The following is a 25,599-nucleotide window of genomic DNA, read 5'->3' as shown; positions in this document are numbered from 1 at the left end:
AGCATCATCTGCCGAGAAGGAATGCTCTGCAGGATGAAGATTCTGAAATAGATTAGCCAGATAAGATAGGCATTGGTTAGTGGAACTCTATTGATCTAACACAAATCTGAAGTGCATCATTAAATTGAATTAGTATATTCTAATCTGAAAGGGTTCGCCTGAGAGCATCTGTGAGGTTGGTATTGATGGAGTTTGTCATGGAAGCAAAGAAATCAAGGTGAGCACAGGGGAGAGCAGATCAGGTTGGATGGAGCAGTGACCTTAAAGTTGCTTTGGGTTGGGCTTAGTCAACAAAGGTTAACTCTCTGGCAAGAGAGAGCCACCAGCAGGGTCCTTAAGTAGTCCACTGGTTGATAGGGAACAGGTGAAACCAATCAACCTGCCACTCAGGGGGAAAGTGCTTGAGCAAGGGCGTAGGTTTGATTTCAACTTTGGTAGGGACACTATTCTTCAGTTTCATTGGTCCTTTGCAAAAATATGCATGCTCTTTTTTATGCTTAATGTGAGCTCCAGGGCTCATTTTGTTTAAAGAGAACAGCAGCATTTCTTACTACATTTACACAAATCTTATAAGCACTACATGCACTAGATGCTGTTTATCAATATTTAAAGCATCACTGGCTCTGATGAATGTGGAATTAGGACTTCTTCCACTTTGAAAAGGATTTCATTTAAATTTACCTGCTACTAAGACAGTGTCTGTTTAACCAAATATAGTTTATAATATGTGGATTTATCCTGTGTTTTCTTCTGAAGATAGAGAATTGTGCAGAGGTAAAACCCACTCTTATTTTTTTTATCTAATATGCTCTCTCTGGATCATGCAAAATAATACATTCAAGGGACAGCAAATAAATGTATTGTATTTACATGTGCACTGGAACTAGAAGAGGAACTGACACTGAGCATTTAAAGTATTAATACTAAAAGTTGTACATCTGGGCTGTAGTTACTCTGTGTAGCTAATTTCATGTATTTTATCTATGGCTGAAACAATTAATCATATTAACAAATTATTTAAATAATCGTGAACTAATTTAGTAATTGATTAATCGTAAACTGGAGTATAGGGCCACTAAAATGTGCCTTTAGCCGACAGAGCGACCCACTTAGAGCAGGAATTATACCAAGATTGTAAAAAATATGTAAACATTTTGCATTTAAGAAGTAAAAAAAAAAAAAGTTTTTGTCTGTCAATATTCTACAACCAGAACTCCTCCAAAGGAAACGTTTAAACGTTTCTGTTTCATCTGGTTTCATTTCATAAAAGATCTTTAAGGAGCGTTTGGCTATCTGATTAAAAGATAAAATAAAAGAAATCCTAACGTTGTTAACTTACATTTCTCAAGTTCCACAAATCAAAAAACTCTCTCCTGCTTCTTTACAGAACTCCAATCAGAAGCTTTCGCCTGTTTTAGCGTAGATAATAAGTTTTTTAATTCGGACTAGTTTCGTAGCCCAATATTAATTTATTTTAGCGTCTTTTTTTCCGCGCTCCAAGCACCCGCGCGCGCGCACATACAGACTAGAAAACACGCAAACAGAAAGAGAGAAGGCGGAACTTAAGGCAGAATAATCTGAGAGTTAAACCGCGCAGCACAGTTGATGCGCTGCTATGTGAAAGGGACAGGAAAGAGCAGCAGCTGCAGCTACCAGGCAGAGAAGCTGCGAGAGGAAAAGAAGCGGCTGCTGTATAGTAAATTATAAATATGTTGTTCACATCCAATTATTGGTAGGGACAAATAGGTCCATCCAAAATTTTGGTAGGGACATGTCCCTATGGTCCCTATGCAAACCTACGCCCATGTGCTTGAGGAAGACTTCTGGAGGGGAAGCTGAAAACTGGTTAAATAAAAGTGGAGTGAACAAAATTACAGGAAACACAGCATAAAAGAGAGAAAAATAAAAATGAAAATAGAAAAAAAATTACCAAACCAGCAAAAATAGACACCACAGAACACATACAGTAACTCCTAGAAGTCTGCTTCCACACCTGTATGAGACAAGAGGGACAGAAAACAGAGAGCATAACAACCAAAAAGACAACTGACAATCAAAGTAAACATCAAAAATAGCTTTATAGGCAGTGGACATCCCTTATGTGAAGGTGGTCACTGTTCTGCTTTCACCTTGTGCTATTAGGTAGAACTGAGCTGTTCTCAAACACCAGCACTCCATAGAAAGAGTGGAGCGGTGAGCGCTAAAGTTGAAAATGGCAGAACTTTTCTGTGTAATCCAGACACGCAATCAAACAGGGACTGGCTGTAGGCAAAGCGTTTAACCCTGTTAACAAAGGTAGAAATAAGGAATGCTCTCAACAGGGTTTTAGTGGCTTTAAAAATCAAAGCAGTTTTAACTTTGTCCTAGAAGGACTGGTTATTATATTATACTGCTTTCTGCGGGGGTAGATTTGCAAGGAAGTTCCGCCAAATCTGACAGTCATTCAGATGCAGCTCTGGATGAACCAAAGTGGACTCTCTTTTTCAGTAATTTTTTTCTGGCTTTTTCAATAATTGATGGTCTCTCTAAGGTGATTACAGTGAGACCTTGAGAGGAAGTGCTATGGGTTTGTCAGGAGCAACAGCAGTTTAAGCAGGGTCTGGGAGACTTGCGATTTACTAAACATTAAACTATCAATCCAGCGACTAAAAAAAAAGATAAACATGCACACTGTTACATTCAATACAAGCACAAGAATGACACCTGATGTTATGCAATAACTTTTTATATGGAAACGAGCGCAGCACTAACATCTGCAAGTATGCCGATATCATCGGCTGTAATTCAAAATTATACTATTTAAAAACCAAAACAGCACAACACAGCAAAACAGTTTTACCTGCACAGAACAAGTAGCAAGGAAAAGTAGGCTAGATAATTTTTTATTCAATCTGGAATGTAATTGGACCTCTAAGAGACTAACAAAAAAATCTTTAAGACCTCTAAAAGAACAGTACCACAAATGCTTTTTATTTTATTTTATTCATTTTTACAAATTACCATTTAAATTGGAGAAACCTGCACTAATGAAGCATTAACCATTCGGTCTATTTGCTGATTTTTTTTACGTGGTGGGGTGTCACATTCACGCAGATAAAACTCTTCCTATTTGATGACGCGATCCAGGGTGTAAACACTGTGCGTTTGAAATGCAAAGCGATGAACTCTCAATGGGGCTCACTGAAATCATCACAGACACTGCATTAGGTCTGAAAGCACCATAAGACATCCATGTGCCTCACTCTTTTTGTGGGCCACTTGTTGGGCCACTTCTAATGAGTGATCTTGTGAGCTCTGATAATCTTATTTACTTTTAAACAATCAGATTATGGAACCTGCAAATATTTACAAATTGCTTTTCCAAACTTATGATAAAAAAAGTTATCATGAATGTGTTATAAATGTATTTTTTTTATATATATTTCCATTAAGTTTATATTGTTTTAATTCAGTGCTAAAGGGCAACGTCTCTAACTTTCTAAAGAAAATCTAATTGAAAAAATACTTGTTTTTTCATGCCTTAAAAAGAAAAGAAATGAAAAATGTTGCTCTGGATTTCATAATTCATGTATCAGAAAGTTAAGACAAAGGAAAGATAGACATGTTATCTGGTAAGTAGTCATTTAACAGCAGGCATGAAGCAGCTTGTTTTCCCCCCTCATACAGTTATACTGTTTTTTAATGCTGTTATATGTGAGCTGCCATGGCCTTAGCCAGATGTGAGTTTAGTCAGAGCAATTACTGTAGAGAGATTGAATTTAAGTCAATAAGAACTGAGCAACGGCATGCATTTACACATACACATAGTTACACACACACACACAACCACACAACTACATTTCTCTATGATTGTGGGGATATATGATATAAAAAATAAAAAGAAAATTAAAATTAAATTATACAGTTTATATTCTATAATTTATATTTCTAAAAATATTTAAAAATATATTGATAAATATTAAATCTTTAATGATTAGTAATGCGTCATTTATTTTTTTCGTCTAATTTATAGCCCCCCCTGGAGAAAACTCCACCAGCCGCCACTGTCTGCACTGGTTTAGAGTGGAAAGTTATTTGCCATCCAGTTTTTAAACATTTTTCCCACTCTATCAATTTTTATAATTTTGTCAGCTCAAAATGCATCAAGTGATTTTTATTTTTTTTTTTTTTACTTTAAGAGTCTTATCAGATTTTCACATGTCGCACAAGTTTCTTGCATTTGGCAAAAACCACATTTCTGTTTCATTATTTTTTTTTTCTTGCTTTGTTTTCTTTTTTGCACAGCTTAAATATGTGTACCAGCTATCTGCCCTAACATCTAATCTGTTTTACTTTTGAGAAACAATAAAGGAGATAAAGGTGATTAAAAAAGAGAAGGGTGGTACCAAAGAACTATGGAGCAGCTGCCAACCTCCCAAAAAGCTGTAATTACTTTTCCCTTCATCTTTCCCTTGTTCACCTTCTCCCTGAGTCTGATTACTTACCCAGGAGAAAATCTAATTGACACAGCAAATTGGCAAACACACTGTGAGAACTTCAGCACAGAGCCAGTCGATCTCAACTAGATAATTGGGAGAAATATTGCTTTGCACATTCCCAAGTCTTTGCAGGAGGGTTTTATAGGTAGTAGGGATGTGGTATCTGCCTTTTCAACCTGGTGATTAGAATCAAATAGAGTCTGTAATTACAGACTGGAACACCACTGGGAAGGCTAAAGAGCAAGAAAGAAGGAAGGTGGGGAGACTTTCTCCACTTCCTTTGTCAAGGTGCACATAAAGCTTAGATGGGAGGTACTTAGAAAGTATTTCTTAAGCTGGCTCAAAGAGCCTGTGTAATATCTTTGTTTTTTTCTCCTTATCTTTAGCTTGTTGCTGTTAGAAGTAAGTTTTTCTTCAGATGCCTGATAAGGTCAATCGGCTTAACCAAAGGTTTTTCGTTTTATCCATGTGGTAAACTTTTTAAGAAAGTAAGTGAAAGCAATTGAAAGACCAGTTTTTTGTTTAAGTTTTGTTAATATATGCTGTGATATTGTAATGACCTCAGAAACTTGGACCCAAAATTCAGAAAGACAGACCAGGACAATTTTCAGCAGGCTTCATTTAAAAACAAAAACACAATGAGCGGCTGGTCGTCAGCAGGGGTGGATAACTAGATTCTCTGCAGAGATAGGAAACAAAGGTCAGTGATTAGAATGTTGGACTGATCAAAACTAGGTGCAAAAGTCACTGACCTGGTTCAAAGTCCAATCCGATCCCAGAGGAAATGGAAGAATCGGGGAGGGAGATTGTCTGCCGTTTGCAGCCGTAGCCCCGAGTGAGGATGAGCTGACGCCAGCCAACGCCGAGGGAGTAACAGTGTCCGTGAGAAGAATGCAAGCCAAGGTCAGTGAAACAGTCCAGGTTTGGTTACCAGCAGGATCCTGATCCTGATACTGATGTAAACAGTCCAAAAACAAAAACAGACAGAGAAGACAAAGGCAAGGCAAAAACTCGAAATTACCAAAAACAGAAAACAGGTCAGATTCATATTAACAGACAAACTCACTTGATGCTAGAGTTGCTCTCACAACTGCTCGAATAATCTTCCACTTATGGTAGGCAGGCAAACAACATAAATAGCTGAGGGAACCAGGTGGAAACGATCAGCGTTAATCAGTCGTCGGGCCAATTAGACAGGTAGGCAGGACCAAATGAAAAAAACAACCATCAGCTCCAAGACCATAACAGACATTTTGTTTTTTGGAGCAAATTCCTCAAAAAAATCCTTGACTTGCTGTTCATGTAAGACAAATAGGACGTTGATCGAACCAAGGCCAGGATTTATTCTACTTTGATATTGTAATGCTGGCTTTAGAATTTACAGTTGTGTATCATGCCACCGATGTATGCAGAGTCATTTGATTCAAAATTAAATATATATTTCTTAATAAAAAGAAAGGTAGATTAGATCATTAGATAAAAAAAAATATTTAAAAAATACATTTTTAGGTTTTTGTCATTTATTAGATTACTTCAGTATCTGTTCATTTGTTTGTTTAGTTTAAAATTCCTTTATTTGAAGATATATTTTTAATTTTAATGTTTTTTATTTCAAGATATATTTATTTAGTTATTCATTTCAAGATTAAGATCTATATATATAATTATGGATTCAAATTTTTTATCCACTGTAATTCTATTTCATATATATTTAAGGTTCATGTCGTTTCATATTGGTATTTTTTCTTATATATCAACATATGGGTTTCCTCTGTGAGTTTAAGTCAGAACATAATGGAGTGAGGATTTCCCCCAGTTAGAAGGAGCTGAAATATCTTGCAACTTCCGTCAGCTAACATGTTGCCTAAGGCCAAAATACAGCACTTCTTCAAAAAATATGTTTTTACAGTTCGATGCAAAAAAAAGAGGCAACTCTGGAGATAAAAAATATATGCAATGCATTTCCTGAATATACCTTATTTCAATCTGAAAAAACACGGAAATAAAAAGACAATTAGAAGAATTTCATTGATATAATACTTTAGTGTTTGGTGCTTAGACCTTGGCAGGAAACATTAGCATTGAATTTTGTTTTGACATTAATTTTGTTTTGACATCTCCACTCCACTGGTGCTGGAGTGGAGATAGATGAAGTACGTCAGTCCATAGACTGTTGGTTGGCAAGATGGTGTGCTTGAGCTGTATGGAGAGATCAGGGACCTGGAAGATGGAAGTCCACCTTTGATAACACAGGTTGCTTGAACCTGTCCATGATGAGCAAGCATGAAGTGACAGTTTAGAGGAAAAACTCCTCCTAAGGAAGGAACCTCTGGCGCGCCAGACTGGAGTTGTGGCAGGCAGACCGGGCCACAGGCGGCTACGCTCTACCGCTTACATTCTTACATCTAGCTAATCTGAATCGTTCAATTCCATTTTGAGAGCAAGATCATCTGTGGTAGTAGCACTAGACATCTACCAGGTATGTGACTAAAAGTTCAGCGGACAGGATAAATGAATGGTAGCTGGCACGCACGGATGACGTCATACACACTCCGCTTTGTTTAAAAAAAATATAAATATAAAAACATAACGGATGTCTGGGGGACAGTGATTCGCCTACATGTTATGAATGCTGGCGTACCATACAAAATACATTATGAACAGTTTAGTTTGTGCCTTCATGTCGTTTGCCCATAGGAAAATGTTACTTGGATATAACCTGACCAAATATCTTCAGAAAAGCTCGTAATGACACAAAACTCATATGGGTGAGTAGAACATGAAAAATAACGTAAAATCAAGGACCCAATGTAAAAAAAAAAAAAAAACGGTGTTCCCCTTTAACTTAGAAATTACCTCTGAGGAGTGCTAGGCACTTTTCATGTCACCAACAGTAAACTCACTTGTGGCACTACAAAATATCTTGCAGAAGACCAAACAAACATGCAAAATAAGACCTTCATAAGAAAGGAGCTAAATAGCATCAACAGTCCTCACTAATGGATCAGTATTGCTGCAGTAGAGATCTCATCCTGCTTTGAGCACACAACATAAGTCCTCCTTGAGTATTTCACATCTGGTTACCCTCGGTTTTTTTGTTTTGTACACAACAGAGCTAAATGGTTAGGGACAGTATGGTTATTGCAGATGTCCCATGTCTCCAAACTGTTCTTCTGAGCATGTGGCAGCATGAACCAACATCCCACACCCACCCCAAGGCAGCCTGACCAGCTGCGACCATGCTGACAGTGAGAGCAAATGAGATTGAAAAATCGAGAGAAATACAATGAAACAAAGAAAGTGTTAGAAAAAGCTTGACAGGAGGGACAGCACATGAAAATGAAACAGATGAAATAAGATGAGTGCAAGGAGAAAAGCTATAAAGAATTGTGACAGAGAGAAGGAAATGTGTGACAATCAGACAAAATCCTTAGAGACAAAGAACTAAAATAGAATTGAAGGAAGGAGTAAACTTGAAACAGGCTGAAGCAACAATTGCTGCTGCACATTAAAACCCCAAAGGCCATCACAGACCAGTCCTCCAAATGTCAGCCCAGTCAGGACCACCCTTGCAAGCCAGCAAGAAGCTCCAGGGAAATCCACTAAAGTAGATAAGTTCTGACAGGAGAGAGCTGACCAACATCTTACCCCCACCTCCATGTTACCGCGAAGTTACTACATCCGAGGACCTTTAGTTGCCAATTTTAATTTTCCCCTAGCCTTTAATACAATCTTAACTTAAGCCAGCCAGCATAAACACAACACCCCTTTTAAAACGAATGCCATGAGACTTGGAAGACTCTTTGTCTCAATAGATTTAAACAGGCAAAAAACATGGATAGTAGAGGGTGATGCTAAAGTGGCCCCATTCTTTCATTCTTCTATTAATGTAGGGCTGAAGAAGAATAAACAAACCACCCAGTCAAATTGAGCTGTCAAGGAGAATGTGAGGAAAAAGGTAATGAGTTAACATGGAGATGGCAATCCACAAGCAGAGACAGATAAACAGAAGAAAAAAGACTAAAGGCAAACTGCTGTCTCCCTGCTCAAGGGTTGGAGACAAGGGCAAAAATTAAAGCCAAGGGAAGGGGAGAGTTGAAGGAGGGAGACAGAGGAAAATAGGCAAGCTGGAAAGAGCAGTCTGATTAATTGAGACAGAGTCAACTGACCGCAAGTCATTAAGGTGCCACTAGGCTGAGCGCCAGTCACTATTCATTCTCCTCACTACCAGTCTCCTCTTCTCTTCTCTCAGCCTTGATCATCCCTACATCAACTCCCTGCCACTTTCACACACTCACCAAAACACAGACGTGGTTTCTTCCAGACAGAAGGATGCTCTAAAAAAGAGTTTTTTGTCTTCATTAACACATGTACAGGGACAGATGTCAAATGTGATGGTTGCTTTAGAGTTTGGGATGATGGATGATTATTATCCCACTTCTTCAAACTAAAAATCACATGGTTTTGCATTTGAGGTTTTATTTAAGTACCAAACACTTTAATTGGTGCCCATTCCTCAAGGGCTTATTAGACAATATCAAAACCTATACAAAACCAGAGCAATTTGACAAAATACAAAGCAAATCATGAAATAGTAAAAGTCCAAGAAAATTGTGCATCTACAGAAAAAATTGTAATACCAGTAATAATAATAATTGTAATAGTAATAATACCAAAGACAGATACCAGGCTTCCAGAAATTTGATCATGGCTGAAGATATTCTAAAGGGGAATTTGATAACAAAAGATTTATCATCATGTGAAAATAAAGTGTGTTCATTTATAGTGCTTCTACCAAGGAAGTAGCTTAAGAGGTTAGTGCTTGCGACTCAGAACATTTTTTTTTTTGGCATTACACAACTTATTTTTTTGTTTGTGAAATGAATATACCATGTTAAACTAGATATCATTTGAAAATATATTTTTTAACTCAAGTTCAGATCACGTTCGGTATAATGCTGTTTTCTGGCATAGTTAAAAGTACGGTAAAGTACTCTCAAGCATAACTTGGAGGTCTATTCCTAGCAGTATTTCCACCTAATCACAATTATGAATGAAAATAAAATTTGAATTCACAAATATCAACAATTTTGGACCAAGATAAATGTCTTATCATAATTCATAATGTTTTAAAAATTATCAAAGTTTTGCATTCTGCTTTTTGTCCAAAACCCAGGTATGATTTTAATAGCTTGGGCTTTGTCCTATAGATCCCTTTTTCTGAGTATTTAGATGTTGACCACATTTTACCCATGGTGTTCTCAAATGTTGGGCAGGTTAATTAAATGTCATATCCCTGTATTATTGGGTTCAACATTGTGCATCACTTACCACTAATACATACCCCTCCTGGTTACACAGACCAAATATCAAACTTCTTTCCCAGATCTGGATAAAGTCCGCTTTTACCCAAGCTGCATGAGCATATCCTGGGTGAATTGATGCCATTCATCCTGTTATAACTTGTTAAAAAACATATAATCAATGGGCATTTTTCTTGTTTATATGCACACTCCCTGTGGTGGGGAATGTGGGTACAAGTCCACCTGGCTACCTGAGTCATTCACTTTGGGTCAAGAAAATGGAATTTTAACCTAGTTATTCCCTTCTGAAAGAGAGAGAGCCTGCTTTAGGTTTAGCCAAGGAAGAGTTGGTCCTATATTCAAGTAGTTAACTGGTTCTTCATGTAGGGACACTGTGCCACATTTCACACAGTCTACTCCAAGTGACATTTTTCTAAAAGGTAAGAAAATCTCTGATACAAAGAGATCAGGCTCAGTATAGCCTCTTACATTTTAGCTTGAATTGATTTATTTAATTAAAGTATAGAGACCAAAACAGATCTTTAGCTGACAGAGCAATACATTTAGAGCAGTAATTATAAAAAAAAAAAAAAATTGCATTTAAGATAAAAAATAAAATGTTGTCTGTCAATATGCTCAATTCACAATTACTTAAGTGGAAAAGTTTCAACAAATGAGTCTGAGATGATTCACTTTATAACATGGCGCATTATCCTGTTGGAAGTAGCCATCAGAAGATTGGTACACTGTGGTCATAAGGTCCGGCCAGGTCAAGATCCGCAATTGCAATCGCACCAAACAGGAAAAAGAACATCGACAAATTCCGGTTCATCAAATTAAAATATAGCAGCAACAGGTGACTAGAAATTATAGCACAATTCTTATATATAAAAAAAAAAAAAAAACTAACACCGTTTATTTAAATGATTGGATCCAAACTATTGGTTATTCACCAACGAGGAAGCAGATTTCTCATCTTCATCAAAATATTTATTTTATACCGAGGGACTTAAACTTTAATCAAATCCATTCAAAAGAAACTTCTTATTACAGGAATGAAAAGAGATGCTGAGTTTGAGAGTAGTGAACAAGTTCATAAAAAAAAAAGCAGTTTTGAATTATCCTTATCCCCGTTACAAAAATCTACAAAAATATATATATATATATCTTTGGGCAGAAACTGAACATATGCTGGATGATGGTGGGATTTTTTTAATATATCATATTAAATTAAGCGTTCACAGGGTTCATACAGGAATGAGTGACTCTAATTTAATGCTATTTTAATGCTATTTGAAATGATTTTAATGCCATCAACAAGAACCATGTACACAAGTTATTAGTGCACATGAAATATGAAGGAGCTGTAAGCAGAGTTCCATGACTCCTGTATGTGCGTAAACACACACACACACATACATATATATATGTATATATACACTATATTGCCAAAAGTATTTGCTCACCTGCCTTGACTCACATATGAGCTTAAGTGACATCCCGTTCCTAATCCATAGGGTTCAATATGACGTCGGTCCACCCTTTGCAGCTAGAACAGCTTCAACTCTTCTGGGAAGGCTGTCCACAAGGTTTAGGAGTGTGTTTATGGGAATTTTTGACCATTCTTCCAGAAGCGCATTTGTGAGGTCGCACACTGATGTTGGACGAGAAGGCCTGGCTCTCAGTCTCCGCTCTAATTCATCCCAAAGGTGTTCTATCGGGTTGAGGTCAGGACTCTGTGCAGGCCAGTCAAGTTCATCCACACCAGACTCTGTCATCCATGTCTTTATGGACCTTGCTTTGTGCACTGGTGCACAGTCATGTTGGAAGAGGAAGGGGCCAGCTCCAAACTGTTCCCACAAAGTTGGGAGCATGGAATTGTCCAAAATGTCTTGGTATGCTGAAGCATTCAGAGTTCCTTTCACTGGAAGTAAGGGGCCAAGCCCAGCTCCTGAAAAACAACCCCACACCATAATCCCCCCTCCACCAAACTTTACACTTGGCACAATGCAGTCAGACAAGTACCGTTCTCCTGGCAACCGCCAAACCCAGACCCGTCCATCAGATTGCCAGATGGAGAAGCGCGATTCGTCACTCCAGAGAACGCGTCTCCACTGCTCTAGAGTCCAGTGGCGGCGTGCTTTACACCACCGCATCCGACGCTTTGCATTGCACTTGGTGATGTATGGCTTGGATGCAGCTGCTCGACCATGGAAACCCATTCCATGAAGCTCTCTGCGCACTGTTCTTGAGCTAATCTGAAGGCCACATGAAGTTTGGAGGTCTGTAGTGATTGACTCTGCAGAAAGTTGGCGACCTCTTCGCACTATGCGCGTCAGCATCCGCTGACCCCGCTCCGTCAGTTTACGTGGCCTACCACTTCGTGGCTGAGTTGCTGTCGTTCCCAAACACTTCCATTTTCTTATAATACAGCTGACAGTTGACTGTGGAATATTTAGGAGCGAGGAAATTTCACGACTGGATTTGTTGCACAGGTGGCATCCTATCACAGTTCCACGCTGGAATTCACTGAGCTCCTGAGAGCGACCCATTCTTTCACAAATGTTTGTAAAAACAGTCTGCATGCCTAGGTGCTTGAATTTATACACCTGTGGCCATGGAAGTGATTGGAACACCTGATTCCAATAATTTGGATGGGTGAGCAAATACTTTTGGCAATATAGTGTATATCCTTTAGCTTTTTCTCCGCCTGGAGCAATATAATATATCTGATGAAATTGTTTTTATAAGCATTTTTTATTAAAGAATTATAAATACTTCGATAAACATATTTAAATAATTTTAGTGCCAATTAAGGCCTTGATTAAAAAAAAAATGAATGATTTTTTAATTATTTTTATTGATCCGCGGAAACCCTGGTTCATCTCGCGCATGCTCCCTACGATCTCCAAGAAACTCAGAGCGGAGCGGTCTGCAGCCACAGTGGAGGATGTATGCTTTGCTTTGTGCAGGCGGTCTGTTTTGGAGTATGTCGGATTTCGGGGTAAAACTCCTCTTGGACGCGATGGCGACTCTGCATCGAACAAGACGAACTCAAAGAAGAGATGCTAGCGGTAAATATATGTTCGATTACTGCCTGCTAGGCTAAAAGCGGCCTAGCCTAAGCTACGGCTAATAGCAGCCTAGCCTAAAGCTACGGCTAATAGCAGCCTAGCCTAAAGCTACGGCTAATAACAGCCTAGCCTAAAGCTACGGCTAATAGTAGCCTTGCAAGAACAAGCTTTATTAAAGTGTATTTTTTGTGATTCACAGGAAGCAGTACGCCGTCTTCACAACTCGGAGACTAATTGCAGGCGCTATGAACCGGAGCAAGGGTAAGATTTAAAGAATATGCTTTCATTCTGCGGTAAAAGGCAATGGATACCGATCATAGCTTTACATTTTGTTTTCACAGACCTCCTATTTGCTCGGAGCCAAATCAGCAAGTCCAGATTTGCGCGATGTTGATAAAGACGACATTGTGTGTAAGTGACTTGTTTTAATGTTTTCTCCTTCCTTGTTACTGTGACTTGCGTTTGATTTTTTATTCATACCACTCTCATTTAATTGTTTTCCAGCTGCCTGTAAGACGTATTTTCAGACGGTACGCAGGAGCTTCAGATATACGCAGCCAGCCAACACGTTGCGTGCGGAGGCTATCTGCTCGGAGTCGGGCCAGAAGAAAGAGGGTAAGACTTTATTTGGTGACTATTTTTCAGGTGCATTGATAGATGTGTTGTGTCCATACGCAGTGCGCTGATTCATTGTTTTTTTTTTTCAGCTGCTGAAAGCGAGGCAGAGTGTGCTAGCAGATGAGGAAGTGGAACTCTGGAAGTCCGCCACCGTCGGCCTCATGTCCGACGAAGAAGATGGCGTCGTCGGCGGTGTCTCTGGATGGATTGTACGGTCGCCGCCATTTCGTAGGCCGGATCTCACTGAACTCTGTGTTAAGCTGCAGTCCCGGTTAGAAGCGATGCCGAAGTACAGGGCCACGCACAGTAGGCGTCTGCACATCGGACCTGCCTCGGAGGGAAGGCTGCCAGTTACCTCCAACCCCAAGGAAGCAAACGGACCGTTCACGGACTTGTAATTTTTAGATATGCATGTGTTTGGATACGCGTTGTATATAGTTGTGTGTGTTTTAATAAAGCTCTTTCTTTGCATAAACAGCTTCCTGGCAAAGGTTCATTTCCTGTATAAATTCATTCATGTCCTTGATGGTAGCCTAATAATTGTGTAGTAGTGTAGGATAACATAAATACACAGCATATGAATGAATAAATATATGAATGAATAAATATATATTCATAAATATATATATGTATATATGTAAATTTATATGTATATATATATATATATATATATGCCAACCAATCACGAGCGACTTTACTTGTTTAAAAAGAAGTGGTTCCGTCCAATACTCAGTAAGAAAATTAAAGCCTGGCGTGGCCACGTTTGGTTTTGCTGCCAATCACGAGCGATTTTACTTGGTTGAGAATAGTGGTTTCAGCCAATACTGAGTAGTTTATTCAAGCCAGACCTGGCCAGCCGCGCGGGTTTACTGCATTCATATGCTAATTAGGGCCATTAGTACAGCTGATCGCTCTCCACATACGTCAGAGTCCGTTTCCAACAATTTGTGGCACGACAAACGCGGACAAGCACGGGTTGCAAATTGTCGGAAACTGACGAAAATCAGGGAGATCTGCGGGAGTTTACGGGGGTTTACGGGGACGAAAATCTCACTTTTCATGCAGTGCTGGAACCTGCAGAAGATTCCCTCCTCTCCTTATTTTCACATTCCCTCAAATCTTGTTGTCTTTGCCGTTTGGCCATGATGCTCCTCAGAACACCAACACCTGCTCCGCTGGTTGTGCCACTGAGGTTGAAAATGAAATCACGTGTGCCCTCTGGGCCACCGTAATTTTTGCTCAGGCTACTCGTAAGCGCACAGCCCGCCAAATGTTAAGAGGGTAATATTATTGCCATTACTGTTAATATATAATAGAATTTTACACATTCGTTAATAAAATGTCACAGGGGATGGTATGGGGGGATGGTCATTTAAGAATCATTCTTACAGCTTGCAGTTGTGATGGAACAGCCCGTCGTTTTAATAAAAGAAGTTCAGAAAATCCTGCTTTGAACTGTCCAAGATTTTGAAAGCTGTATTTGGTAAAATGCTTGGACAGCTGAGCACCAAACTTTGAAGTGATCTTCTGATACACAGAAATAATACATGCCTGTCGAGTCTTTGGATCCTTTGGAAGACTGGAAAATTTGTAAACGTATAATATTTGTATAATGTTTGACTTGGATCTGAAAGATTTTCGTTAATAAACTCTGGAATTTGAATGGAAGTGTGAATTTATGCCACATATGTGTAGAGTGATCTATTAAACCATGATTTGAGGTTGATTCACACTTTTATTTGTTGTTCTAACACACAGCCAGTAGTGCTACACCATACCATACCTTCTGTGGTGTGCAAAATACGTAAGAAAGTGCTTTGGAATAAAGTTAACTTAGCCTTGAAGTTAACCCCTTGAAAGTGCTTGCATTTAAGAACTTTGCAAAATGTCAGAGGACTCGCTGGGTCTAGGTTTATTAACTCTGCGAGAAAGCTTTTTGCTTTAAACATCTCAGTGCTGCTGCCTTCGTTATGTAATATGCAATGCAAAGCTTGAAGAACAACATGTCGTGCTGGCTTGCATAATGCTTTCTAAAACCTACTTTCAGATGATTATGAACTATAAACCTCAACACACCCAGTATAAGACTATTCTTCAAATTGAAATTGAATAAATGTTCAGTAACTGTAGTTTTCAGTGAATGAATAGAACATGCCACATAGGAAATGCAAACATGCAAGCATAGCATAGCATAGAGCGGAACAGCAGAACAGCAATAAAAATACTTGAATAAAAATGTTTGTCCAGTATAAATTTTTAACCAAAAGAAACAGGAGCAATCTGAAAGAAATTTTCATCTTGACTTATTGCATTTTGTAATAGATGGGTCTGAAATTCTAAGTTCACTTTATATAAACTGTTTCCAATTTCATTAGATTGTGCCTGAGGTTAAATGTAACACCTTCATTTCTGTGGTCTTCACATTTGCCTTAATACATTTCACATTTTCATCTTTGAATCACTTTAACCCATTTAGGCCGGGAAAGCATTACAGCATTTCTACCATTCAAGCCGCGGGCGCTGTTGCATAATTCTACCATTGACGCCGGGAGAGCATATAAGTCAAGCAAGAAGAAAGAAGTTTTTTTCAAGCAAACATGGAGGAGTTTGACAGAGAAGAGTTGTCGGAAGGCAGTGATTTTGAGGAGTGTGTCGGCTTTGATGACGGTATAGATGAAAATGATGACTTTGAACGCGCTGAACCAATCGAACTACCACCGCAATGCACGGAGTGTTTTCAACCGCACACCTGGAGTGAAAGTTGATTTGCCTGCAGACGCCACACCGCTGCAGGCATTTGAGCATATTTTTAATGAAGAACTTTGGATGCATCTTGTTACCGAGACGAATAGGTACAGTGACCAAACAAACCAAACTCCAACAAGAGCAAAGATGGCAAAGTGGTCACCCGTGACTGTGACGGAGATGAAGACATTTATTGGGCTGTGTATGGGCATAGGACTTCTTGTGTTGCCAGTACGAAGAGATTATTGGCGACAGAGTAAACCTCTCTTCAGGACGCAGTTCCCCCAAAATATGTCCCGGGACAGATTTGTGGCCATCTGGAGGTAAGTTGTATGCAATTTATAACACAGACATATGCATTATTATGCATAATAATACTGTTAATAAGTAATCATCAGATAGTTATTTATGTAATGTTTGTTTTTTATTTTAAAAACGTTTTATATTGCACATTCTCAATGAAGACATGATCACATATGGAAAAAATAAAAGGTTGAATTTTTTTTTTTTTTTTGATTACTGCTTTTCACTTTTTTTTTGGAAGAATTTCAAAGATAAAATATATTTTGAGTTCTATCTGCTACAGAAGCTGAGATATCAATAATTTACTAGGCATTGACACAGTTGCTGAATTTACAGAAAAACTTCAGGTTTTAGGGGTATTTTTTAAAATCGGCCATAGGTTTTTAAGGTGTTTTTTCCAGGAGTTTTAGGCCTAAATGGGTTAAACAGAGGAATAAGACTTTAAATATAATATGACCATCCTCCAAGGAGCCACAGGACAACTTAATAATACATGCCATTTGAAATGCATTTTTTTTTCAGGATGATCGTTCACATTATATGTCTCTACACAGAAGAGTGACAAAACAACAAAACAAGGGGAAAAAAAAGTTTGTTTGCCACTTTTAGCATGACATTTATGATGACTATGGATCCCCTTTTGTTGTAACATTCTTTCACATTTAATGTCATGGGAACTTACAGTGATCTTCCATAAGGGTTTTACAGTTGAACCCTTTTGTTCATCATTGTCTGAGACTTTCCCTGTGACCCAACTGCTACATAGGACATTTTCTCATGAGCTCAAGATATAGATGGCATCACTTAGAGGTAACTGCATTATGTATTTTGGCATAAACTAAACCAAAAATACATGAAGAAATGATTTGTCATTTCCCAGAGTATCTACCCTGTGATGTTGCACAATATCCACTGTGTAAAAACTGTATATTGTGTAACAATTAAGCCTGTCTTCCTTATGCAGTTGACATTTAGGGTAGGTAGTCAGATTGTCATCTGGGCCATAGGCTGCATATACTGCTGCTATAATATCTGCATGAGTCCTTTTGTCAATTGTCCTTGTAAGAACTATGGGGGCCACCATTTTTGTTGGTTTCTGCTAGAACTTCTGGGAGTGTCTTGAAAGGCTTAATTAACCTCGCTGGTTTATGTCTATGAGTCATTTAACAAAGTTCCGATGGTCAGAGTATACCTGCACGTCTTCTTTTTGTCTTTGTGTACATGTGCTTACAAGAATGATAAGGAAAGGAGTGCTGTGAATGAACAGAGAGATTTTTTTAATTTCAGAATCCTATTGAGGTGATGTGGTGGTCTCTGTGGTGATAGTATGGCCGATGCATGGCTCCATAAGTGATGGGGTCCAGCTGTCCACCTCTCCATCCTCCTTAACCACCACCCCAGAGTTATGGCAATAATAATTCAGAAACAGAGTTGGTTGAAAATCTGCCTTCAATTACACAAAAGTCACATTTGTGTATCAGCACATAGCTGACTTTGAAGCTATGAAAGTGTAATAAACTCTGATCTTATACAACCAGATATAAGTAACAGAAATAGAACAGAAGTAAACCTTAATTACCATGAAATGTTTCTAAACAACCATTGCACCATTGACCCACCCTTTATTAAACTTTGGACATTAAATGCATATTCTTTGTTCATTTGTTATATTCACCAAAATTCTGTTGGAAATGTAAGAAAGAGGTGGGCACATATCTGCATTGTTTTTGGGACTGCTCTCTGGTTTAACCTTTTTGGACTAAAGTCTTTGAAACTCTGGGAGCATGGCTTGGTTCAGAGATCCCTCAGACTCCAGAATTGGGTTTACTGGGAGACAGGTCTCAAATGCCGAACACCCCAAAAGGAGCTTTTACAGTTGTGGTCGTCGGTCTGGTGACAGCCTGTAGGATCATCTTAAGACATTGGAAGACTACAAAATGTCCCGAGCTAAATGAGTGGATTAAATCAATGACGACCACAGCTTCCTATGAAACCATGCTCTACAACATAGAAGGGAACAAGAACATGGAATGGAAACATTTCTGGGACTCTGTGAAAATGACTACGGCTTCTGTGTGATTTGGTTGGATAAAGCTTCTTGTTTTTCCAGGACTAACTTTTTCCCAGATACTATAAGTTTTTGAATTAACACTGTGACATGCATATGTACAGCTGTACCCTGATAGGAGGGGTGGGGGGGTACACCAGCCTTTTTTCTGTTTTTTCTGTTCATTACTGTTCATGTTTGTATTTTATTTGACAATATGCAAGAAATCAATAAAAAATTTGAATTACAAAAAAAAAAATATTCACCAATATTCGCCTTCATCCTCAAAGCCAATCAGCTTTGAGCCACGCCTCCACAAAAGCCAATCAGCATCCAAATTTCATCTTAAAAGAACTCGTCTGCTACCTAGTCCACAGGCGGTGGTTGCGCGGTGTGACTTTATTCAAATCACACCGTTTCAACCCATTTCCTTCCCTTCTTCCAACATCGTAGCAAAAACGTAATCAGAGTTTCATTACTCCCAGACCCTTACTGCGTTCCACGTCTCATTTCAAGCGGTCAGGCAGAAGACCGCCATGCTGAGCCTGGTTCTGCCAGAGGTTTCTTCCCAATGGGGAGTTTGTCCTCTCCACTGTCGCTTCATGCTTGCTCATCATGGACGGGTTCTCTCAACCTGTTTTCCACACTTGACCTCCATCTTCCAGTCCCAGAGTGAAGCTCTAGTATCAGCTCACGCAGTCCACTGGATCTCTCCATAAAGCTCAGCATACCGTCTCACTAACCAGCCGTCTACAGACTGACCAACTTCATCTATCTCCACTCCACCACCAGTTTCAGGTCTGGGGGGGAAAGCCCTTTTCTTTACTCCTGTTCATGCATATCAATCAAAATTCAGTGCTATGTTTCCTGCCGAGGTCTGAGCTATAGAATAAGTAATTGTATCAATACATTTCTTCTACTTGTCTTCTCTCTACGTGTGAGTTTTTCAGATTGAACTAATGTCAAATCAGAAAACTTCAACTTGGATATGTATAAAACTAATGAAATTAGGTATAGTTAATTGGAGAAAAAGCACAAAATATTAAGTCAAACTGTTGAAAAAAAATCTCTTTCACAGTTATATTGCTCTAGAGTTCCCATGGTGACTTGCTTTAAGTCTTTGACTGTAATGTCGAAGACCTGGTTGTGTCAGAAAGGGCATTTAGTGTAAAGATCTTTCCAGATCTACGAGCAAATCATAATGACTTATGGTGGCATTATGATGTGGAAGCAGTTGAAACTGTTTTATGCTAGAATTTGTTGTGCATATTTTTCAACAGGTATTGAAAACACAAACATTTGGGTTTGCCTCAGTTTTTTTTTATTATATCAAGAATAAACCAATGCAATACAGAAGGAAAGACAAATCATGACTCAAAAATTTGTTTTAAAGAAGTTGTTTTGTGTCCTTTGTTTGCTGTAAGAATGGGCAACTAAAAAGAAAATAGTGTTTTTGTTTCCATGTTATTTTTTTTTATTGTGTCATAATAAAGAACTTATTGCAACATTTATTCCTTTATTTGTATTATTTCCATTTAATTTCAGTAGGGTATAGCTTTAGTATGGTATACAGTAGCTTTTTTTCACAGGTATTTAACGCCTACTTTATGCATGTCATTCTTCAGCTCACATAAATAAGTAATATTTCAGGTTTGAGCTCTGCATCCTCTTTTCTCCCTCATTAAAACAGTTCAGAATTTCTCACGGAAGCTAATGAAAGCTGTTTCCATTAGCTGTTCTGCTCTGATGTAGGCCACATCCACTGCTCAGCCTAAAGGGAATATAAATGCAGCCTTCTTTATTTTACTGGAATCCCTGAATCAGATGGTAATGCTTAGTGTTCAATGTGGGGATGGGTAATCAGTACCCCTGGGTGGGACGCACCCTGCTGACTTGCAGCAGCCAAGCTCTCTAAACTAAGAGTGAAATTCCCTTCCCAATGGCTACACTAAACAGCTACCTATTAGAAACTGAAGAATAAAACAGCATTACCATAACAATTTATCAGCAATAAAAAATGTAATTAGTTTTTAAAACATGCTATCCTATATTGTTACTTTTGTTTAAGTCCCCATTTCTTACCATAGTCTGTGCCATTTAAACACTGTTGGTGTGTAACATTTTACATTTAAGCATGACAACTGTCAGTTTTGGCCTGAGGTTTTGTTGATATGCTCTCTGGAAAATGTTACAAAAAATAATTAACAAACAAACAAACAAAAACAAATCTCTCCTTTGTTACTTTGTTATATAATGAATATTTGTATGACAGTTTATGTTGAGTTGTCTTTCTAACAGTGGTGATGATTTTCAAAGGTCATTGGTATCTTTTTGTAGAGTGAATGCAATTTAATTAAAAGGCAGGCATGTTTTCATCAGCCAGGCCAATTGGTATGGATCTAGAAAGGCAAGAATAATTATTTAGATAAGAGAGCGCGTACAGGAACCGCCTTCAGGTTTGATTTGATTAACATGGGGTGTTGATTAAATAATTGGTCTGACTTCAGTGACTTAGACATATTTTAATAGGAAATGGTCAAATAAGCATTAAGGAGTATTGTAATATCAGAAATGAGACTGCCATCTATTTGTTCCTAAATGCATTTTATTACAGAAGCCTCTTTTGTTTTTGTCATCCTCTTCATTTTTTTGAATGTACTGTGAGATTAATTTGTCTTTGTTTCTTTATTTTACTTTAAAAAAAATCAGGTGGCACTAAATCGCAAACACTACAACTTTAATCTCTTGCAGACCACAGCACAGTGAACAAGCCCCATTAACCATCTCTTTAAATGAATAAACACTCTTAAGGAGAAAAAATAAAAGCTTTGTAGATAAAAAAAAACAATATCTGAAATTAATAAAAACTGCTCTGACCAATTATCAAAAAGCATACCTATGTTAAAAATGATTTAAAAATGTAAGTTAAAAAGTTGAAAAGGAAATAAAAATGGAAAAAGGAATACATATTTAAATGTGTGATTAGGAAAATTATAAAAAATTATAATCAGATGTATGAATTTAAATCTCTATTTAAAAAAGGGATTTGAATACACATTTTCAAATTACAGCATTTAATAATGAAAAAAATATAATAATACAATTTACAGGTCCTCCATAGTATATTCTTAACCTTAACCTAAAGTTACTTCACATCATACCTCTAAACAGACTCTCTAGGGTTAAAAATTGGGGTCCACCACATTAGGACCAGGCTTTGGTCCCCATAAAGCCTTTTGGTCCCCAGAAGGTTAGTAAATACGTAGACGGTATTATAACGGTTCTAAGTAGGTAAAATAAACAAATACATGGACAAGCACAGCTACATAACAATTATTCCTATATCAATAAATGCTTCCATAAGCTTCTTTATCATCCAGAAGATGTAAAGCACCCAGATTTTCCATAAATATCACACAGAGATTGTAGCTTTCTGAAATGCTGGATCTTACTCTCTTACTCTTAGTTGGCCATGAGATGTTACACTTTCCTAGTCAGAAAAGTAATATTTGCCCTACTCTGTAACCATCCAAACTAACAAGTAGGAAAATGCAAAAACAAAGCCTGAACTTTAGTCATGATGAAATGGGACTTTCCATTTTAGACAGAGTTTAAACTAAAACAATATTCAGTATATTCAGATGTAAAAATGCCAATGAGTGTTGGAAATTATAATGAAAGCTATCTTATCATGTGTTGGTTTATTATTATTAATACAAAATAATTTAGTTTATTCAAAAAGTGAGTTCAACTCAATGTGAAGTAAACAAGGCCTATTAAATTGTTAGGATTGTTATTTTAAAATTATATGAATTTTCTGTTGTTACCACATACACAGTATGCACAGTTTTATAAGTGCCTTTTTAAAAAAAAACTAAATTCTTACATAAAATGTTGCAGTATTACAAACCAAATCAAACGAGGTGGATCTGAGCTCCTAAAATAATGATTCTGTTGTATGATTAATAATACTGCACAGATAGTGTTTCACTACCCTATGAGAAATGTAATATGATGAAATGTGAGACTGCTTTTGATGTGACACATCCTCAGCAGTGTTGTCCCAGTACATCTGCCTCAGTTTCAAAGCTATGCTCAGTGTCAGCTACACAGGATGTCTGCTCTTTGGGGTATTGATGCAGGGCCACAATAGATCAATGTGGGAGACATATAATCCATGTCAGTACTGCAGGATGACATTATCCTTTTTTTTAAATCAAGGGAGCGGCGTATTCTTTGATGTTGTGTGTGTTCATGACAAAGGAAAAGAGATTGATTGTGATTGACATACTTATAAAAAATGGCAATAGTGGAAATTTCTATATATATTTTTTTTTTACTTGAGTGAAGGGAATTTGCCTTTTTTTATTCAGTTATACATAACTGGAGAATAGAGGGAATTCTGCCAAGGTTTTTGTATTAATTAAAATTTATTCATAGAAATACAAATGTATTAATCTAATCTGCTATTCCATTTTATGAATTTATAAAACCTTTAGCTGGATGGATGTAAAAAATGCCTTTTAATAATCCCTACTGAAGCGCTCATGAAAGGTGGCATTTGTATTCAAAGTCAAAGTGCATTCACCATCAAAGATTGTTATGGGAAATCCAGTCGTCTCTCTACTTCATTTAGGTAGAAGAAAGATATGAAGGAGTAGAGATTAAGGGAAGCAGAAAGGAAAAAAATCCAAGATAAAAAGTAACCTTCAGGGATTAACCCTTTATAACATGCTTAAAGCAAATTAACCTTTTAGTACTTTTTTTTTCTGCTAGTATTGTATTGTATATTTATGCATATACCAAAGGAACACAAAATTTATTTTATTGTAAAAATGTAATGCTGATCTGCATATCAGCATCTTGGAAAACTCAAGCACTATGGTGTTGTATTACTCATCATTTAGCTCAATAAAATGTCATAAATTTCCACTTCAGGACCAAAACATAGGCTACGACTCTCTAGGAGAATGTGGATAAGAAGGATTTTTTTTTATGAGAAATATAACCAAACATACAGAACATATTGAAGAGTACAAACAGGCATGTAGGCAGAAGCCTACACATGACCCAATAACAAACTCAGGAAAACTCAAGGCTTAAGACGAGCAGCGAACAGCTGAAGACAGTAAGCTAAACCACAAGTGACAGGTAAAAGGAATTTACACATTAAAGAAATACTGTGTAACTTTTGACCCAAGTGTTTACTTGATATGAGATATGTCAATTAATTTTTTTGTTGAATCCCAGCACTCGGCTTGTATTAACGGTTAGTACAAGCTACTCTTCTCAAATAAAACTTCAGAGGGTTCAGTGAGGGATATCCCTCACTGATGTGACCCAAAGCACCACCTTGTGTCAGTCTTGTATGATCCCCTTAAACAAGAGCTAACTAAGTTGCTGTGCAACAGAAACATGACACTAGAAAAGCATATGTATCCTGACATCATTTAACCATGGTAGTTCCTGATCTACTTTATTTAATGCAGATCTTAATAAGCACTTATATATAAATATTGTGACATTGACTCTCATTTGGTATTTGAAGTTTCTCCAGTCAGCCCATGATATATGAAATTTAATCTGAGCATCCCTTTGGTCCAGTGAAATTCAGTTACACTTATTCTAAAAGTAGAAAAACAGATTCTAATGTGCAAGAGAGATGGATATAGAATATAGCCTTATGCAGGATTGTTTTAGGCTACCAGACTGGGATGCTCTGTTTCAGCTGCATGGAAAGGTCTTTTATATAATGACTGAGCATGAGGCTGATTATATAAACTATGTAGATCAAACCAGAAGGAGCAAAAGGAGGATCAAACAGACAGAAGTCCTGACAGAGGTGTTTTAAACACATTATTCAGTAGTTTTAGTTCAGGAACAAGCTCAACATCCTTCCCTGTTGATCACAGTAAAGCAGACATTCCACCCTTATTTTACTCAAAGCTTACTTGTCACACTTTGAATGTTTCATCCTGCAACTTTGCCAATGATCCTTTTACCTCTTCTACACATTTGTTCTTAACTAAGTTGGTAGATGGTTCTGCTCCCTTTGACTTCCCCATCCACTCGTCTGTCTCTAGAAGTCAAGTAAAGAGGCAGCTGGAGAGGCTGTACCAGAATAAGTTGTCAGATCCATATGGCGTCAGCTCATTGAGATTCTACAGCACCTCTTTAACCTTAGCTTGAACCAGAATACAGTTCCAATGTTGCGGAAGACCTCCTGCCTTGTTCCAAGACAAAAGAATACTCAGCCAACAGCCATAAATCACCAAAGAACCTTTGCCCTTACATGCAAGATGATGAATGTTCAAGAGATAATCCTGTTGGTTCACCCCTGAGCAAGAAAGCAGCTATCAGGACCCTTTGCAGATTGCTTATTGCCATAGTGCTGGAGTTGAAGATGCCATCTTAAACCTGCTTCAACAAAAGCCCCTGTCATTTAGACAAGGCAGATAGTGCTGTAAGGAATGTGTTTTTTGGTTTCTTCAGTTCATTTACTGACTTAAACGAAGGCCTCAGCAATTACCTTAATCAAAGAGTACCTGACAACTAAATACCTTTAAAGGGGTCATAGAATACAAAACCAAGTTTACATTGTCATAGATGAATAACGATAGTTCAGTGGGTGAAATGGACATACAGAGAAGTTCAAACCCCATCGACACCTACTTTCTCTGCAAATCTCACAATTCTAAAATTCCACCATAAAACGGGCGAATCTAAAGAAGGCCCTAGTTGGATCGGACTTATTTGGTTCTGGCCTGTACTTTTTTCAAGCCCTGAAATTGACATACAGACCAGCCCACTGGTTAAATTTCTAGTGGTTTCTAGTGGTGCAGACTGGCCAAACCAGCAGCAACCTCTGCTGCATGGCTCTTTCAACAACCCACATATCACAGATCAGTTTTTCCCTGCTCAAGCGTGACATTTGTAGCAAAAGTGTAAGTGAAGGTGGAACTTTGAAAGCTGAAATTGTGACTCACAGGTTACTCGCAGGTTTGTGTTGTTATATTCACTGATTTGTAATG

Source organism: Cyprinodon tularosa, unplaced genomic scaffold (genome assembly GCF_016077235.1).
Source record: "Cyprinodon tularosa strain WSP-4 unplaced genomic scaffold, ASM1607723v1 ctg723, whole genome shotgun sequence".
NCBI classification, from domain to species: Eukaryota; Metazoa; Chordata; class Actinopteri; order Cyprinodontiformes; family Cyprinodontidae; genus Cyprinodon; species Cyprinodon tularosa.
Note: the sequence above shows the minus strand (reverse complement) of the source record.